General features: G+C 38.9%; 1 long non-coding RNA gene across 1 annotated transcript; it reads right to left on the bottom strand.

The window, feature by feature from the left end:
• Nucleotides 4,056–20,855, bottom strand: LOC110403691. The gene is made up of 2 exons (XR_002441795.1): nt 19,815–20,855; nt 4,056–6,280 (listed from the first exon to the last, which is right to left on the bottom strand). It is a non-coding gene; the product is annotated as an uncharacterized LOC110403691 (long non-coding RNA).

The following is a 20,866-nucleotide window of genomic DNA, read 5'->3' as shown; positions in this document are numbered from 1 at the left end:
GTTAACTTCCATATATTTTTATTGGGAGAAGAAACATTTTTTCAGCACTGTAGACATTATATCAAATTCTTTCACAGTGATCCTGGAGTAACCTCTACACTAATGGCAACTGAATTAAGAACAAGAGGGCAAAACATTTTTCGCTCACAAACTCCCAGCAGACAAATAGATCAATAATCCAGAGTTACTTGGCTCTTTCATGATTCCTTATATAAAGTAACTATTGTATGTTCGATGTTAGAATAAGACTTCTAATACTTACTTTTCTACAAAGCAGCTGTTTGCTAAAAAATGAAAATGTCATCTGGAAAGGTCTGTGATTTTTTAGGACAATTAATCACAGTGATTAGGTGCCTCCTGAAGCAATGCATTATCGACTCCTGATTTGGAAGAGTTAATTCACTGTGCTGCAAACTGATGTGAAATGGAGGAATTGCCGGAAAAGGAAGTTTCAGCTTTGATATGGAAAATGAGCAGAATGAAACAGAGACATCAAAAGGGAACTTTTTATAGAAAACACGCTATAAAGCTGAAATTCTGCTCCAGTCACCCTGTTCACTTCCAAAATTCTGGTCAGCAGAAATATGAGCTGATGATGAGATTTGTGCACTTCTTGGTCCCTTCTTACAATAGGGCAACCTCAGCTAAGCTGTTTCCACACCATCAAAATAATGTACGATGTAATTTTTGACCCTTGACGTTTGCTTTCCTTCCAGTGAATTCTCAACATAAATCTTTAAACAAATGTATACTAATATCCTAAAGACCCTGAATTAATAAACAGAATGTTGTTTTGACTAGGACAATGCCTAGTTACATGGGATACCGCTTCTTTCTGTAGGCAGAGAAGTAAGCTCAGCCTCCAAAAAATTCTTGCCTGCAGATTTGGATTTCCAGATACTCAAAGTCATGTACTCACTCTCTCCATCTGAGCAAACTAAGCTGCCAAATAGATGGCAGAACTGAAAAACAAGACTCATACAGTAAAACAAAATGATTTATGACAATTTAAGAATCTTGAAAAATTTACTTTCCTATTTATTTCAAAATAAATAGATTGCTTTTTTTTATAGTCCTCATTCTCATGCAGAAGAGATACTTTGAGATATCCTTGTCAGATGAAAGTTAGTAGATTTTCCAGTTGTATGGTAAAATTCTGGAGCCCCTTGCATGTGTATGCAGTTTCAACCTCCTGGATGCAGCAGAAATTTCAGATGTTGAAAACATGTTTTGTTAGTTATCCTACCACATCCAACCAACATGGAATGTTTGCTAACATTAAGTCTGAGTTTTATATTTTTAAATTTCATCTATTTCCTTTAGTTTTATTTAATAAGTTGCACTCTAATCCAAAATGCATAACAATTCTGAGTATTCAAACCTGTTTTAGAAGAACAGGAAGGCATCTGTCAAATTTGGGGATTGGGATAACCAAGAAGCACAATAAACATGGCCAATATTCCCGTTGTTTTGATGACAGTTATCTCTGAAACTGTAAACACAAAGACAAGTCTTGGGATCCAAACCTTTGGGAGCTTAATAACTCTACTGCACTCAAGACACTGTTAATTAGGATAATCAGTAAGTTTCATCTGTTTTGTATTTTTTTTTATATTTGTTGTTTAAATCGTAACTTTTAATCTCCATGTTAATTTTACGCTCTTTCATATATCACCTTAATATTTTTCCGAGATGGAACTGAAATCAGTATTTTAATGTGATCACAAAATCTTGTGAAAAGAAGGTAATATATGTTAAGCAGTATCTCTGCTATTCAAAACGGCACTGGTTTGTGCTGTATGCACTTGCTTGATGATGCTTCTAGGTTTCATTCAGCATTTCTGTTACCCAGGTTTTTCTGGAACAACTTTGCTCTTGACCACATTGCCTTAGCAGCACTAGGTCACACTAGGCCAAAAGTACTGTCATTTTATTGTTTTCAACCCTGCATTTGCTTTACTGCTAATATGCTGGTGTCTGCATGTTAGAATTCAGTCTAACTGAATTCTGTTTAGTTTGAATAAAAATCATCTTCCTTCCTTCTTTTCTACACTACATACCAAGATAACAGGTAGGACAGAAGCATGCCCCACATTCAGCCTGGGACATCCACCCTCATCTTGTGCTTCAGGCAATGCCATCGTTCCTGGAAACCTTTACTTGGCCAATGCAAAACTGAATGATGCATTTCCAGATGTGCCACTGAAGTCCTGGTGATATTTTGTTTGCTGTGTTTACCTTACTGACTAATCCTGTGATCCTCTGTTCAACAGTCATGTAACTGGACAGGTTTACTGTTGTTTTTTTTTTTCCAAGTATTTTTTCTTCCTTTGAAATAATTGTAAAATTAGCTATGAAAGGATGCATAGCTGGGAATGCAAAATTGTATGCAAAACTATTCATCAATTAAACAAATAAGCCTAAACTAAAAAAAAATCCACAGAAACACACTAGGAAGACAGTCAATGAAAAAAAGCAGTAAGAACAGTCTCAACTACAAAAAAAAAAATATAATTAGGGGTCCTGGAAATTGTTATAAAGAGAAGACACCTAAGAGTATGTTGATACAATAGGAAGAAGACAAGAAAGAAGTTATTAAAATTTTTTAAATAAAGATTGTTTCAGGGACATCAGAACCTGCAGTCTGGCCCACACCCTACAACATCTGGTTTTTATCACTTAGTTGAGATAGCAGAAAGAATTTTTTTAATTAAATAAGATGCATGCATTTGGAACCATTATTAGCTTATGTTTGGCTGAAAGTAACAGAAAGAATTTGAAAACGAGGAAAGAAAATTCTGGATACAAAGCTCAGATATTTGCATGACTGTTTTGACTCATGGGAATATCTGAGAGATAAAGCCATCTTTTTTCCCCCTAGTGACCACACCAGGAAGCTACTTACCTTCTGCATAGTTCATTAACTGTTTTTTTCTTATTTGGTATTTGTTGATTTCAGAAGAATGGATGAAGCATAAGAAATTAAAAGACAAACATGAACAGAAATCTAAGACTATTTACGAGATGTAGAGGTAAAAAAACCCCAAGAAATTATTTTATATACTATAAATACTTAATACATCAGCAAGCTCGATAACAAACAAAAATTGATAAAAAAAAGTATCTACATCTTTGACAAAGTAATAATAAAAATGCTTGAGGGTTTTAAATTATTTTCCTGCACTGTGTTTTATGATGTATTTTAGGCTTGTTGATGATCCTCAACTCTATTTGAAAGACTGTGTGCAGCAATGCTTATTTAAATAGCGATTCAACTGATATAAACTACTTCTAGATCATCCTAGTCTTTTTCCTGTATCCTGCTCAGCCTTCTGTGCGTTAAACACGAATTTTAGCATCTTCCAGTTGCATTTATAGCATTTATATCAGAAAAACGGAATGATATGCCTTTATATCTTCTCCGCAAAACTCAGCCTGTTTGCTTAGTTTTCACAAAATAAAATACTTCAGTAATACTGCATTTGGCATTCTCAGTTCTTATCATACTCAATTTAAATATCTTGTGGTTGTGTGTTGACTCACTGCTTGGAGTCTATACTAAGTGAACAATAACTCTTTCCTCTAGCAATTAGCACAAGATGAATCCTGTTTTTTACTTTCCTGTGAAACTCTTCAGGCGGATCAGCAAGCTGACCTTGCTTTCTGCACAGCCATCATTGTTAGGCTAGCATGAAATATGCAATCAGAAATATGGTGACAGGTGGAAGCAAGAACATAACTTCTTGTTTTGGCAATAGCACAGCTTTAGATCAGCTTCATCAGGGAACGATACTGTTCTCCTCTTCTCGGCAGCTGACTCCTGATCCCTCTGAAGTTAACACAGAATGTTTCACTACATTACGTCTAACCACAATTAGTATGGGGAAAAAAAAATCTAAACAGTTTACAGATAAATGCAGATATTGCTTTGATGCAAAGATAGGTCGCTGATAAAACTTTAACGTCTTACTACACCTATTTGGAAAAAACAACAGCATCACCTGAATTTGGAATGTTTTGAATGTGTTCTGACATTACAACCAGCTGGACTGTAATATAGCAATGCAAGCACATTTTATTGCTTTATTTTTGTTACATGGATACAAGATACTTCTAAATAACTGATTCCTGTACACTGCATTACATTTTAACATGTCACAAATGTTCAGTCCCCCAAATATTTTTCTTCACAAGTTGCCACATGGAGAAGCCAACTGTCACGTTGTTTTGATACAAATTGCTGACATGTGCTTTGTATACACAAAAATCCAGTTTACGAAATGCGAGATTGAAACTTGTCAGGTTTTCTTCAGTACATACAAAAATAACTGTCTGCAAATAAATCATGACTACATCCATAATATATTTCAAAAGGCTTAAACTACTTATTTAAAAAAATGGTTATGATTTAATGGAAAAATGTCATTTTGTAGCTGAAATGTGCTCAAATTACTTATGATTTTAATTTGTACTGATCATTTTAACATGCTGGATGCTTTAGATTATCAGTCTTTTTTAGTCATTAAGTCTGATGCTGTAACATTGTGAGTGAAGCACCACAGTCAGGAGACAGAGAGGAAGGCGAAAGGCTACAACTCCTCAGTCTGGTAACTCAGATACCATATGCATATCTTGTCAACTCAGATGAAGTATTTTAAAATATATTAAATATGAGTTCAAGACGCAATGGATAAAGTTTGCCTAACTTGTCCTCAATTGACCTTGGTGTTGCTATGCCAATTTCCATTAGAAATGATAGATATTTTTTTTTTTAAAAGACAAAGCTATTGTTATTTCATACAGAATAACTGTAAACTCTTAAAATAGGACGTTTTTTTCAAGTGAAAAGCTTCTATGAAAAAATGTCAAAACTTAAAATTTTCACCCTGGTTTTGCTTGTCTCCTACCCTTTCCTCCTTTTACCAACAGTCTTCTCTTTCCTTTGTTTCTGTTTTGCCTCAGAAAAGGAAGAAATACAGAACAATGTATAAAGAGGATGAACATGATAACAGGTTTTCATTTGTTAGCTTCCCTGAAGATAAGTGAAAGCAATAAAACAAGGAAGTTCCACAATAATTTGGTAGGTTGTCTTTCCACAAAAATGACAACAGAATAAAAGCTTGATGTAGGTGTGGTAAGGTGTAACACTCCAAGATCACATCTTACACATATTATTTGGAAGTTTCTAACAAGTGACTTGGGACACATGAAGCTCAGAGTAAATGTTATCATTTGAATCTAAGAACTCAGCTTATCTGAAAAGGGAAAACATCTCACGCATCAGGAAAAGCAATGAAAAAAGATTCTGGTAGAAGCAGAGTAATGGAGCGTTAGAGCTGGCAGTAATTCCCTTGATTAACCATCAAGGGAAAGCTAAGTTCCAGTGAGACTTGGTTGACTAATGAGACAGAGGTAGAAAAAAGAACTTGAAAGCTGAGACTGCCTGTGTTACAAGCACCTCTCTCTAAGTGCTGAATAATCTTTTCAGTTTTTGACCTTCCTGTGTGGCCTGGGCTTGCTTATTCTTGCAAAACCAAGGCTTTTATCATCATCACTCCCAGCAGAAGCAATACTTAAGAGTAACAAATTTACTAATTTTTCGTGTTATAAGATGCACACACAAACGTATTTTATTTTCAAGAAGTCAGAATTATTACTTAATTCTTATTCATAAATCAGTATGGAACACAGATTAAAAGCAGGCACACTGTTGCCTCAGACTGATAGCACCTAACAGTAACATACAAGTTGACAAAACTTGGGTGTTAGTCCTCTGAGCACTTCAGAAATTATTACTAGCATCATTACACATGATGCTCATACATATCTATACAGAAACAGGTTACTTTTTAAACACAAAGAAAAATAAAATGTCAGTGAAGCAAAACTGGGAGATGCAAGCCCGACAGCTATGAGAACTCTACGTACCAGTCATTGCGTTGTGCCAGGAAAACACCTCTGCCCACAGACACTGCAGTTTTTCCAGGCACAGCAGAACTGTGCTTTCAAAAATTATTCCAAGGAAAGCAAACAGAAGAAAAAACATTTGGTGTATAACCCAGGAGCCTCTACTGTGTTGAACATGTTTCTGAGTGCTTCTTTCCTCTTCTGTTTGCATTACGTCCTTCAGTGTGAGGTTCCTTATGCTTCTTGAATGTATTTGAACACGCTGTTGTCCGCAGGTATATCTTTTTCTTTGATGATTTCTGTCAAGTATTTATTTTCCTGCATTTTTTTCTCAGAAGAGAAGGACCCATGTTCTAAAGCCAAACAACTTCCCCTGCAAAAATGCCAAATAAGTTCTCTAGCATCCAGTAGGATATTTTGCAGCGCTAAGTGTATTATTTTCCCAATAAATTACTCTGGAAGTTATCATTTCTCTCCATGAACGATGCAACCATTACTGACAGATTATCTGACAGCCTAGATGTCAAAATATTTTTCTTCTTTGCAAGTGTATACTTGCAAATGTTAGAACTGACTGTCAGGATTTTGAGCTTGGATGTTGGAAGTTTTCTTGATTTCAGAAAACTAACATATTTTTGTATTATATTCAGTTGCTTCATCATTGAAGACTAAATTGAAATAAAGCCAACCTACCCCACTCCCAATAACAACAAAAACCAGAAAGAATCCATGGACATCATCTGCATTTTCCTAGACTCAAACCCTCTTCACTAAAAAGTAAGTCTTCCTATGGATAAGAGCTACGAACAGTGGACTGTAGATGTTAAGCAGCAATGAAGCATCTGTTCTTGAAAGGTTATACGTCTCCCTCTGCTTAGAAAAATAGCAGGATATGCTTTACATCAAATGTGACAAATTGTGACAAAGATGAAGCCCTGAAAAGTATACTTGTACAGCACACACATTTCCCCCCAAGAGAATGACAAATCTGAGTTAGAAATCCCAAGGCTGAGTGGAGAACTGAGCTATATAGTGACTTCCATTAGAGGGCTGAGGAAGAGGGCTGATATAAGAGAAAAAAAACAAGCACTAAACGTGTGCATGAGAACAGGTTTGGCCAAAAAGGCTTTCTTTTGAATACTAATATCTGTAAAAATAAACAATGATACCTTTAAGCATCAGTCTGGCTAGCTATCTCTATTCCTCCCACTCTTGTATGTAAGGGAAAGACTTATCCAATAAGCACTTGGAGAACTATTCTATCCAGGCTTTACCTACAGAAAGAGTTGCTGTTATTTTGTGTAGTAATAATGCCCTATGCTATCAGGCTGCTATCATGGGCAAAATCATATGAAAGGAAAAGATGACACTGACACTAAGACTTTTAGAAACTTCTCGTGTTGTGCCAGCCCTTTCTCTCCCTACATTAACTGCTACAGATCGAAACTTTTCCTCAGAAGCCTGAGGACATGCCACTCCAGTGGTACCCAAACTTGCCGCTACAGCAAAGCCCATGGCTTGGCTCTTTGACATAATGAATTAACTTCTGTAAACATCTGCGAGGCAATTTGCACAGGTTTGATTGGCTCAAACTTTTGAACATCGGCTGCGTAGCAAGATGAGGAAAGCCAACCATCAGAGCAGACTACTACTGCAAGAACTATTCATTCAGCCTGTTATTATTCCCTGACTGCATCTCAAAAAAACAAGGTGGCTGGGAGTAGGGCAAATGAATTGTTCTGGTAGGTTTCAATCTCCTCCTGAGGAGACAGTAATAGATTTTCCTGAAAAGAAGTCGAGAAGAAATGTAACAGGAAGCCCTTAATGATCTGCTTAAAAGATAAGACAAAACACTGCTGGGTATCTCTTTACAACTAAATATCTTTTGTAATTGTTGGACTCCATCCTAATTAGCTCTGATGTATCTGAGAGTTACTTTGTGAGCTGTTTGCTTAAAACATGTTCTGTTCTACTTCCTTTCAGATGTTCTATGGTAACATCATTAGGCTTACCTTTTGTTCATTCTTTATACTGTTTGTACATTAGTAGAACACAAGCTCACACTCTGAATTTGATACAGTCACTGAATTAGCTGTCCAACTTTAAAGATGAGATTTATCTCATTCTATTTTAGCACTCATACATCCACTGATTGCCCAAAAGTTGTATCTGGTTCATTAAAGTATGGATGTACTTGAATCTGCATCCCTTTTCTGTTAACATCTTTCAAGTCTTAAGAATTTTCTGTGAACTATGAACATATTTTAATATTTCACATTCCATATCTTCTCTAAGGAGTTCAAAATATTGATCTAATTTTCACCTTGAATCTCTTTGTCATTAATATCAAGATCCAAAACACTAAATCTAAAACCACTCAAGGCAAGAAGTTACTTACAGCATCCTACAATCTAGATTAAGCAAAACTTTGGTGAAATTGGAGGATGAGGTCACACCCCACACTGAAGACAGAAGTGAGAAACAGCTGTACTTTTTGGAACAACTGAAACAAAACCTGTGATGCACACTGTAGCTCACCTAGCAAGCCAAATGATGAACACAGAGGACTTCTGTCAGGGCCTAGAGCCTTATTACATTATCCACCATCCCAAAGGGGGTTCGTTATTCTTTACTGTAGGTGTGCGTATCTTTGAGTTGGAGATGATGAGACAATGTTGAAAACTGCCAAAAAGCAAGAGATTTTTTTATAGAAAATACTTGGAAAACTTTGAATAGAAACTGCTCCAATTTCTTTCTTTATTCCCAAATTACTCAGCTCCTTCTGCAAAGAAATATGCCTCTGTACTCTGGGTAAAGAAGTATGTTTGTGAAGAAACAGCAAGTTCAATAAGTTTTATTTACTAAAGAAACCCATCTGCAAGAGGATATAACTTTATGTCAAAAGAAGTAAGAGTGTTTTGGAAAAATAATCAGAAATTCCCATAAAGCAGAACTTATTTTTTCCCCTCATATAAGAGGTTAACCAATTTCCACACATTGCAACAAATATGCCTGTACGCTTTTATTTCCTCAATATATGCGTGGTTTCATTAAATTTCACTGAGCTAAATCATATGTATTTCCCATCAGTATAAATTTGGCCAATCTGCAAATTCTTAAATACTCTCCCTGATGTAATTTTACTAGTTACACTGAAGTCGTTAGCTGGTATTATTCTTCCATTTGAAATACCCATAGGCATGATTCTAATTTTGCATCCAACAATTAAGCTTCTAATGCAAACAATTACACGTTCGTGGTGAAAAACTTTCTGAATGTTAATGTATAGCAGAAATCATAGCTCATTTGTTAAGCCCTCAAAGCAGGTAGACAATAGTTAAGAGTTTAATTTCTTTTAGCCCTTATGACACTTACTGTATATTTAACATTAAACACTTTCCAGAATTGGCACTTTCACTATGATTCATACATTTTCAAATAGGCATAATGGAAACATTTCAAAGCTGGACTTAAAATGAAGTTTAGTACAATTAAATAATCTCAATATTTCTGAAGAATTAATATATGTTAAGAGACACTTATTTCCTAAAACTTTCTGCAAATGACATGATTTGTAAAACACTACATGAGGGAAAGAAAAGTACATGAGGGTAATCAAATGGAAAAAAAATAGAGAACTAGTAGGAGATTTCTTTAGAACTGAAGAACAGTGTGGGTTATTTTCCTATACAATCTACTAATTGTATCACTTGGTAGATGCTGTTTCCTTTCAAGCCCTGCCAACCATGCAGAATCAAGGTTCTTTTTGACCATTCTTCATTAGGAAAGAGATGAGTGCACAGGTAACACTGCATTCAAAAGTGTTATCTTGAACAAAGAGCTGCTCCTGCTTGTGTGTGGGTTTTGATTCACAGCAACAGCTGCTACATCAGTACAGGAACAGTACCAAAAGACAGCTTATGATAAAAAGCAATAGAAATTTGTCCAACTCTCCTGGCTTAGAAACGCAATCTAACTGGCAATCGCACTAACAATTATTTAGAGGCAATAAAGATTTAGCAGTAGATCAATTCAGGGGCTCAAACTTTTAGAGATTCTTTTTTAAATAACAGTTTTTAATTTTTTTTTTATTCCTTTGACAGCAATCTTTGGTCAATCTTATAATATTGGATCATCTTACTGTATTGTGCGTCACTCAACAAACTCCCAAGGCACTGTTATGAACACACTGGACCTCCTCACAAAAGGATCTCGGGAGTCTTTGCAGCAGCAGCCAGCAGTGATGCAGGATTTACTAACACCAGAAGTTTTAACCAAATTCAATATGCTACCCAACAATACAGTCACTGTATTGCCTGTTGCAGCATTTAATTTTGTGTTAAAATGACAGTCTTACATAGTTCCTACAATACATGGTATTGTAGGTGAATAATTATCATAAAAGCTATCTGAAAGTGGCATTCACCTATATTTGGAAGTTTTGATTTTCCTCCTCCCCCCAACACTGAAATTACTTCAGTGACTTTGTCTCAGTTTCCAGCATGGTATCATAAACAGAACAGAAGAAAATGCAATCTAGGATGTCTTCTAGAACATGGGCTGAGCTAACAGAATCCAGGAACAGCACTAAATCTTCAAGGAAAACTGTTTCTAGCCCATTTCCTAATAAGGAGTTCTGATAAGCACTGAAGCTTCTCAAGCTTATCTGAACCAACTCATTAAAAACGGACCTAACCAAGTACTTAGAAGTAGTACTCTTCAGCGGGTATTTTGTAACTTGCAGAGCTAGCTTAGCGAAGTGGGATTATTCATCAGAAGTCCAGTGAGTTAGTCTTCATTAGTTCTTAACATTGGATTGTTCACATTGGAAGGTGGCATCAGCATTAAAGGGATGTGTAATAAAAGCACAAATAATCATCTATTAGAAAAAGAATCAATGACACATTAGGAAAAAATAGGAAAAAAGTGTTTAATAATAAAACATTTATTCTCCTTTTCGTACAGCAAACAAGTACAATACAAGAAGATTTCTTCAGATATTTCTGTCATTTTATAGAAGCTTCCCATGAGAGAAAGAGATGTATCCATGTACATTAATACTTTGATAATAGTGCTAATTGCACCAATACTTTCATGGCATATAGACAGCTACTGAGACTCTGGTCTAGTAAAGTAGTAAGCCTCAGTGCTTATATGCAAGTAAGCAAATTCAATGGCAGCTGTGATTTTATTTTTATTTTTTAATTGTGGGAAGAATATTAAAGATGTACTTTCTTCTCACTGACACTAAGAAACCCCTGGCCAAATGCTGATTGTCTTGTTTCAAGTTTTAAATCTACATCTTAAAGTAACATTTTGTTAATCTACCATTTGTAGAAAAAGTACTGATTAAACTGAAAAAAGGTTTGGGAAAACATTGCTCATTCTTAGCAAATCAGCCCTTTGCTGCCCCTTTCCCCAGAGCCTATTCTTTTACTGAGACCAACGAGTATTTCATTCTTTCAGCTATCCAGTATATATCTATGTAAAGAAACACATCACTCACAGAAACAATCACAGGGTTCATTTTCAGACAAAAACACTGCTCACTATCTGACTTCATTAGTACCAAGTATATCTAGATGTACACAAGTGTAAACTTTTAAACAAACTAAATCATACCTTGAGAAGGTTTAAGATAGGAAATTGCTAGTTTAGTTCAGAGAATTTCCTGTTTCATGGGTTCTCAAGTGCAATGCAGCTGACAGGCGGGGGAAGCAAGGAAAAACGTATGTTTAAAGGCAGTGTTAGTTTTCGGTTTTAAGAACATCAAGCTTAAATCAACTTGTTTTCCTCATGCTTTCCTGATGTTCTTAATTCTGTTGGAGGGCTGATCCAACTCTTAGTGATATGTGAAAGAAACATGACTGCAAAATGCCAGAGAGCTCCTGACAAAAATCTATCAGCGATTTTATGAAAAAATACCAAATCTCACTTCAAAATTTTATATTGGGATTTGTCTCTTTATTATTTCATTCATCCTCCAATCACACATTATGATTAAATCTGCATGCTTTGGTTATAACCCTGTATCTTATTCATTGGGTCCCATGCATCAAATTGATTGGGCTCCACCTTGTTTTGATGAAATTCTGAAACATAGGGAGGCATTCTTACTACTTTTAACTAAAGCAATAGAAGTTGTATACCCTATAGCAACACTTTCCAAATTTAAGCATCATTTTATTTGAAATACCTCTGATTTCCTAGTTGCTCTAAGGGAATCCTGAAACGTGTTTAGACAAGGATGGAGAACAGTCACTACCTATGTCTAACAGGGTACAACAAAGCTTCTCAAGTCTTAATCCCCAGAAAGGCATGCTTAATGTCAAAGAGTGCCTTCTGCTATTTGCATCTTTAAAAGTTTTGTTTGCATATCATTACAAGATTTATTATCTACTATCACTTGTGCAAATCAACTGATTTTAAAAGTGGTTGCACACAGATAAAGTAAAAAAAAAATGACTCAGATTCTACAGCCAAATAGCTTTTCAGATTGGTTACAGAAGATTTTATTGTTTTAGACGCCCATGACAACATTAGCAAAAAAAAACCACACGGTAATTGAAGCTTTTTTAAGAAAGTATTTTTCAGGTACTTTCTTAAAAAGATTTGTCGATAAAGGCTAATCTAGTTAAAGAATTAAATTAAGTCTCCTAAAATAACATAACATCCTCTGCTTTGGAAGAAAAACTAAAGTATTCAGCTAATAACGCAGCTCGGATAATATTGCAGTCTGTTCCAGGATTTACAAGAGTAAACAAGACATCTGTTCATCATTTGCTGATTATATGAACAGCTCCTTTCAAATGTTTATACAAAAATTTATACCAGGGATATTTTAAAAATGCTATTTACTTGTTTTTCTCTTAAAAGTCTGAAAATCATCAGGCTACAGTATTAGCCTAGCATCTTATATTAAGTCAACAGATCACAGAGGGTAGAAGGGACCTCAAGAGATCATCAAGTCCAACACCCCGCTAAAAGCAGGCTCCCTACAGTAGGTTACACAGGAACGTGTCCAGATGGTTTTTGAATATCCCCAGAGAAGGAAAATCCACAACCTCTCCAGGCAGCCTGTCCAAGTGCTCTGTCACCCTCAAGTTCACACGGAACTTCCTGTGTTCTACATATTTAAATACTTCCTTCACAGCATTTGCCAAGTTCTACAAAGTCACAGAAGAGCTACAATAGTGAATGTGAAAATGAAGACTGTTAACACAAACACAGTATTTATTAACTACTCAGAAACTGTATTAAATTCCCATGTGATCACAAAGGCAGAAAAAAATCCCACTCCCTTCACGCTGTTTTTGAAGAGTAGAGATACCTCCTCACGATCACCTCTATCAAACAGGTGACTTCTTTAGAAGGCAGTACATCAAAGTCAGCCACATCCAGCTCCTAGTGGAGGAGTGGACACTTACCCTACTTACCTTCTGGAGCTACTAACATAAGTGGAAGCACATCCATGTTTAGAATACACATTAGTAGACACAGCCAAAATTTCCTGTAGCAGGGTGGGGGGAAAATAACTAACAACAGCGCTGTAAAGAAAACACTGTCCAGACAAATGTAGTTTTTCCATATTATTTATTTCTCCAGCTAATTGCAGAAATTGACAATTACTACAATATTAGAGAGCATGAAAAACATTACACAGAGGTGGCTGGCTTAACAGCTGCTACTTCTGCTGGCAGAACTTCAGCAAGTGGGTGTCTTCAAGCTAGTGCTCAGAGAATCAACCCTTCTCAGAGAATCTATGGACTACCTAGCAAAACCGATCTCTTGAATTAATGAAACAGCTCAAAGTATAGTTATGGTTATGTATAAAAATCCATGGTTTTCCATGTTTAGATGGAGTTGCTCTCATGTTTATGCTTTTAAGATGTGGAACAGTCTCTAGTGCTCAAGGGAAATTTCATGATTTCTGCTGACATACTGCACAGCAATGGAAACCACCACTTAACTGATAACTACACATTTCTTGGGACTACAGATTACTACTTGAATTCCAAATGAATTCAAGCACTAAGCCTTTCAGACAATGCAGATGTTAAAAACAAGCCAACTAAGGGAAGGAGAGGGTAGCACACAGAAATGACTGTATGATTCAAGCAGTAAGGCAGGACATTACTCAATAAGGTCTGTAACTCAAGCATTTAATAATTATTAGTCTTTAAACACTTTATAAGAAAGAAGTAATACCTTTATGATAATAACACATTCCCTATATTAGCTCACTTTTACTCCCATCAAATGCTTACTGGAAGCCTAATAAAGATTGTCTACCTCTCAAAAACTAAGGAAAGTACTTTTAAGATTTAAAAAAAAACATTATTTGCCAGTATGTTGAAGGAATTGAAATTGCTTTTCAAAAGTGTTCTAGTTTCAGCAATTACTTCTATATGAATTTATTTATTTTTACAAACAGCAAAAGCTTTTTTTTTTTGGGGGGGGGGGGGACAGGGAGGAGAAGCCTTCTGGAAGAAAAAACGGGTTTTATATCTTGACTATCACCCACTGTCAAAATATAACTCAAATTATTGAACACTATTCTCATCACACTTTGAGGGAAGGTAGTACAGGGAACATGCAAATTGCAGATCATTTTATTGTGAACTTCTGGACAATGATAGAACTACTGCTAAAAATAGTGGAGTACAGCTCACTCTCTTTATTCCAAATTTCACAAATGTAGCTTAGTAATTTAAGTCTAACGGTTTGTTCTGACTCTATGTTGGAGCAAATGAAGTAAAAAGCAGCTAAGAAAAAAAGAGGCAGGAAAAAAAACAACTAATGAATACAGAAAGCTACACAAAGGGACTATTTTCTCCCCTGACTAACCTATTGTCAGGTTGTATTAGTTTATGCTGCTTTCCCTTATAGGCCCAGTAGTCACATATTTCAGGCAGCTCGACTAAAACCTGGAAAGGCGTCAATAACACAAGAGCTGGATTTACATCTTGTTAAGACACAAAATGGCATCTTGTGCTCCTTTGAGTTAGCTTTTTTTTATTATTATTATTTTGCTGTTTTTCCAGTATGTATACCTTGTTACACATACCTGAAATTGCTGTTGTCCTATCACTTTTCTCAAGCAGCTACAGGAGATGCCTTATAGCTAGAGGTCCTCTGAGCTGTTACAAGTGTCATGTTGACTACACACCTGAATGACTTCTCTTTTTTAAGTAATGTTGGTAGACATTACATGTTGCATGGGATGCAACATTATAAGAAAGTGGTTGTTACCCTCACTCTTCTTAGCAGCTGCAAATAATTTTGAAAAGCAGAAATGAAAGGCCAATTTGAACTGATACACTGAAAAAGCTTTCAACACCATTGTTTTTCCAAGGACTGAATTTATATGTCTTGCTGCAGATAACTAACAACATGTTGGGTTAGAGAAGAATGAGGGATTTCAGTTGTATCTAGTTGGGACTGAAACATTACTACCTGTCTTGCAAGTCATACCAAGTACATCAATAATAATCAGTATGCTCTGTTAATCACTACTTAGAAACAAGTATGCATCTGAAGTTTACCAGGGAATATAACTGATGATGAGATCAAATAGTTAAGAGAGGAAGAAGCCTGCGGAAAAACCTTCTGAGCCAGAAAACCTTCGTGGAGCAAATCAGGCTTCACATTAGCACCAAAGCACAGCAAGGAACCTCCTGAAGAGCAAGAACTCTACAGATACAGAAAAGAAAACGAGATTTGTTCAGCAAATACTCTGGTTTTGAGAAAGTGACTCAGCGGTAGTTGTTTTGTCCCCACAGAACCTCAAGACCACACTCAAGAAAAACAAGGAGTATAGCTCCTCCAACAGACCAGCTTGTCTGCCATGAAAAGACTGCAAGGAGGTTCAACCTCCCCACTATAGACAATACACTGAAGTAACTATTATAAGAAAATTATATATTTTAAAATGATACTACACAGAGTACAAATAGAGATCAAGAAAAGGCTCTATTATGTTTGAAGTAAAAAAAATGTGAGGAATGTCACATTCAGTTATGAGAAAATTAAATATGGCTAAAACAAACTAGTATGACCTACTCCTATCAGGTAATCCATTTGAGTACTGTTCTGCTTATGAAGAAATGAAATTGCTTCTGATAGGTTCTTGGCAGTACCAGGCAAAGAATTCCCAAGTAGGCCAACAGTCACATAAAGAACAGAACTCACCCGAGCAGCAAAGAGGCTCTCTAGAGATACAGCACTCCTTCTCAAGAAGCAGCCTAGGTACCTGAGATGCCCTCCCTTCACTGGCTGGCCCTTATAAGAGCCCAGGGTAGCTCCACCCTGGGTCCACCCCTTCTGGTCACATGGGGAGCACCGGTGCAAGCAATTGCTTGTGCTCCCCGGGCCAACCACACTCCCCTCACCAGGTGCTCAATCACCACTTCAAGCCCTGACCTAACAGGTCCCCTACAAATCCTGAATTGCGCTTTTTTTTTTTTTTTAAAGAGATGTACACATTAAAGCTTAATATCTATCATTCCATTTGCCCTCCCCCCTGTATTTTCCATATTGGTAGCCCAGAATATTTTACATTTTGAAGACCAAGTCTTTTTTGAAGAAGTAATGCTCTTGTGAGCGTTCTGCTGTATTTCCAAGGTACCAGCCTCTATTGGTTAGAACTGATACTTTGTCTTGTCCCAGATCATGACGCAAGAAAAAAAAAAAAAAAGAGATCAGGTCTCAGGATACGCAGCATGAAGTGTCACACTTCACTATAAGCAGCATCATTCCTGACACTAGATAGTACTGTAGAATCAAGGCTCTAATCAGAACTTCCTATCGAGAGATTTACAAAGCATTTTTGGGGTGAACATTCATCAGACCATCATACTCCTGCTAATTAAACAAACAAAAAAATGGTTAGATCACTACCATCTCTAAAAAGGACTTGCTTTAGTTGATAGCAGCAAGATAAGCTCTTGACAGCAATGAAAAGCAGTGACAGAATAAAAAGAAGATCTGGAGGAGGTCGCCCTTCCCTTGTCCCACGCTAAATGAAAATTATGTTCCTGAGATTGAGTTCCTACCTACATGCTAGTGACCTGGGACGTCTGAGATACCAGAACTACCTCACATCAAGCGAGATGACAGCTGGAATGCCAGCATTAATTCTAAATCTTTCTTCCATATCAATTTCTGAGCAGTGACTTTAAGAAGTGCCTTTCATCTCAAGAGGACATCAAATGGTACCACAGAAGAATAGAATGGTTTGGGTCAGAAGGGACCTTTAAGATCAGCTAGTTTCAACTCCCCTGAGCAACCCATTCCAGTGTCTCATCACCTTCACAGTAAAGAATTTCTTCCTAATATCTAGTCTAGATCTACCCTCTTCCAATTTAAGGCCATTTCCCCTCATCCTATCACTACCTGCCCTTACAAAAAGTCTCTCCCCAGCTTTCCTGTAGGCCCCCTTCAGGCACTGGAAGGCCACCATAAGGTCTCCTCAGAATCTCCTCCATGCTAAAGAGTCCCAGCTCTCTCACAGTCTGTCCTTATAAGGGAGTTGCTCCAGCTCTCTGATCATCTCTGTGGCCCTCCTCTGGACCCACTCCAACAGCTCCATGTCCTTCTTGCGTTGGGGCCTCCAGAACTGGATGCAGTACTCCAGGTGGGGTCTCACAAGAGCAAAGGGGCAGAACCACTTCCCTAGACTGCAATATGTATTGATTTATACGGAGAATTCTAGAATTCATGTTTGCTGTTTCTAACATTACATTCAAGCAGTGGAGTATCAACTCAGCATCTTGGATTCCAGCTACAGAGAATGACAAGCATGACAAATACCTGCCTGGAACACAGAACACTCTCCAGCAAACTGTTCCATGACTGTGTGCACTCACAACATTCAGGCTCTGAGTGGGATGCCTTGCACCATGATGAAGAAGCATTTGAGACAGTGAGCTAGAATACACAAAGCAACTGCTGGGAAGTATAACGAGGGTGAAAGTGCACAAGAAAGTGGTCCCCAAGGAGTACTGCTCTGGACAAGAGTTCTGTTCACACCAACTCTCACACAGAAGGTAACAAAGTGGTTCTGAGGACTCTCAGATGGCTACGCAAATCCAACCAAGCTAAAACCTAATGAGTTAACTAATACTGAATAGGTACAGCACGATATTGCAGTTTTCATCTTAAGGATTTAAGGACTTAATCCTCTGAGGTCAACTTCCAGGGCATCTCTCAGAGTGGGAGGCTAGCACCATGTTTGCCTCAAACAATCTCTTAGTACAGGTAACAGTATATCAGTGTAGCTCACAAGATAGTTACCAGTCTGCAAGCCTCTCTGCAAGGGCAGACAGTGCTAGTTTCAGCATGCATTTTCATGGTTGTTTTTTTTTTTTTTTCTGTTATTAAAGAATCAGAGCTTTGGCTGTATCTTGAAGAGCTGAAATGATACACAGGCCTTTACAGCACCTTGTACATAACCCAAATAGTAGTTCAAATATGAAAAATAGGAACTGGAAACTCAATTCAAGCCAACACAGGTAGGTTGTAGGGTTAAGTGGTGTTGAGAATATGAGAAATAACTTGGGTTACTTCAGTTGCATTTAAAGTTAAACTGAAAGTGGAATGAGGTATCACCATCCTTCTGTGAAGTCTCCTGAATTGCTCTGTGATTCAGAAATTACCTCCCCGGTACTGAGAAACAGTTTAGTCTACTTTCTTTTCTGCTGATTTGTACTCAAGGTACTGCAAAGTGGGAACATCAGGCCTCATGGTCAAGATCTTCAGAAACAATCGGTGCTGAAATACCCAATTTCTGACATGTTACCAATCAGTAGAGTCCTTGGCCAATGGTTAGGCACCTGTGGAAGTACCACTGAAAAAATGTGACTAAGAAGCTGTATAAAATACTGAAGACAGATATTTGATGAAAACTTCGTTAGTATTTTCACTATTAGCAGACTATGGCCCATTTCCAGTAACTTTATTTATTTATTTTTTTTTACATGGAGTCCAAACTTAAATAATAGTGCTTTAAACACAATGCAGTAATACTCTAATCAACTGGCTATTTTATAAAGATATGAAACCTATGTAAATGCAGGTGCTTTTTCGTTCTATCTGCATTTGCACCAGAGAGCTTATGTAGTAATCTTTTAAGAGGAACACAGAGACATTGGAGTCCTTTGTACTGTTCAAGACTGCCTTGAGCAGCTCTCCTGTGATGCTGGAAATACATACAAGCCCTGTGCACTGGAGACAGAAAATACTTGAGGAGCCATTTCAGAAACATCACTGATATGTAAATGCTTGCTGTTACACCTTTGGAAGCAACAATATCATGGTTCAACCTCATAAGTACCTGATTCCATAGTAGCAATTAATAACAAGGGGACAGAACCAGCAAGCAGTAGTGCTGTGACTGAACTCTCCTTAAACAGTTTGGCCTTTGCTCTTACTAATCTAATTCCCAAAGGGGGTTAATCCCTTCACTGATGCTTCGGAGCACCTGGCATTCATAGAGCAGCCCCAGCTCTGAGGCAATTCAGCAGGCAGAGGGAAAGCCTGCCCAGTTACAGCGCTTGGGCCAGACACTGGAAAAAGGATGCCGCGGATTTACCAAACTATTGATGCCATTTGCTAAAAATGGCATATCAGCATTGAGCTGTGCCACTGTACACGTGCAGAAGACCGATCTACTTGTCAGCATCACGCTTCAGGCAGAATCTAGCTATTTCCAAAAGTGGCTGTGTGGGCAAATGAACTGTAGGCACAGCAGGACCACGAGGTTCCTGGCAAGGGTGGAGGAACTGGAGGGAACACCCCAGCAAGACATGTCAGCGAGGTGCCCTGGCCTTATAAGGGCCAGAAAGCAAGCCAAGCACACAAAGCCCCTTTCCCCAACGAGCCTCAAAGAAATCCGGACGTTTACTTACACCAGACGCTCCGTAAACCTCCTTCGCGCTCCCCTATGAGATTGCCCCACCAGCCCTCCGCTGGCAGCCGGCAGCCGCGCCCCCTCCCCTCCCTCACGCCTGCGGGGCCGCGATAACTTCGTCACAGCGCTCTCGCGAGGCGATATCTCCTTTCCACCCCCCCCCCGTCACGTGACGACAGACGGGGCATCGCTCCACCTGTCAGTGAGCCGCGGGGAGGGGCGCGTGCGAGGCAGGGCCGCCCCGCCCCTCTCCTCGCGCCCCGCCACGCGCTCGTCCGTTGGCGCAGGCGGGCCAACGGTGGCTCCGCCCCCGTGAGGGGAAAGTCCCTGAACGGGCGCTGGCGCCGCCGTGCCTTCCCCTCGGCTTTCCTACGGCGGATAGAGCTAACCGCCGAGACGCGAGGGTAACGAGAAGCAGGATCCAGGCACGGAGGACATTCCTATCCCGGCCTTCAGCGCAGGCATTACCTACAGCCCAACCGCCCCTCGGGCGGCGGGTGGGCTTCCTTCCTTCTCCCCGCGCGAGGAAACCATTATGATCCGGTGGTGCCAAGGCAGCCACGCCCCGTGGCCGAGCGGGCACGGCACTGCCCGGCTCGTCCGCGAGGTCCCGCTTCCTCAGCGCCGTCTACGCCCCTAGCCCAGAGCTCTCGTTACGCAACGCCGCCCGTGAACGCAGCGCATCATACTCCTCCTCCTCCTCCCGCCCCCACGGCCCGCGCCGCTCCCGAAAACTTCCCCCCACCTTCTCGCCCTCCGGTTTTTAAAGGCGCTCAGCAAACTTGCTGGTACTGATCGTCGAAAAGCTCCTCTGATTGACGGGCTCCTCGCCCTCTCCTAAGCCGCGAAGGGCACAAAGCCCGCCTCCTCCCGTGACGCCGACCAATGGCGTGAGGCCGCTGAGAGAGGCGGGCGCTGAGCGCCAACCAAACCGAAGCGCAGCGGTGGAAGAGCGCTATGACTGACGTAAGTCAACAAAGGTCACGTGCAGCGCCGCGGAGGCGCCGATTGGCTGCGCGGGCCCTGGCGGGCGGGGAGGTGGTGGGGGGT

Source organism: Numida meleagris, chromosome 1 (assembly GCF_002078875.1).
Source record: "Numida meleagris isolate 19003 breed g44 Domestic line chromosome 1, NumMel1.0, whole genome shotgun sequence".
Lineage (NCBI taxonomy): Eukaryota > Metazoa > Chordata > Aves > Galliformes > Numididae > Numida > Numida meleagris.
Note: the sequence above shows the minus strand (reverse complement) of the source record. Positions and strands in the feature narration are given on the sequence as shown.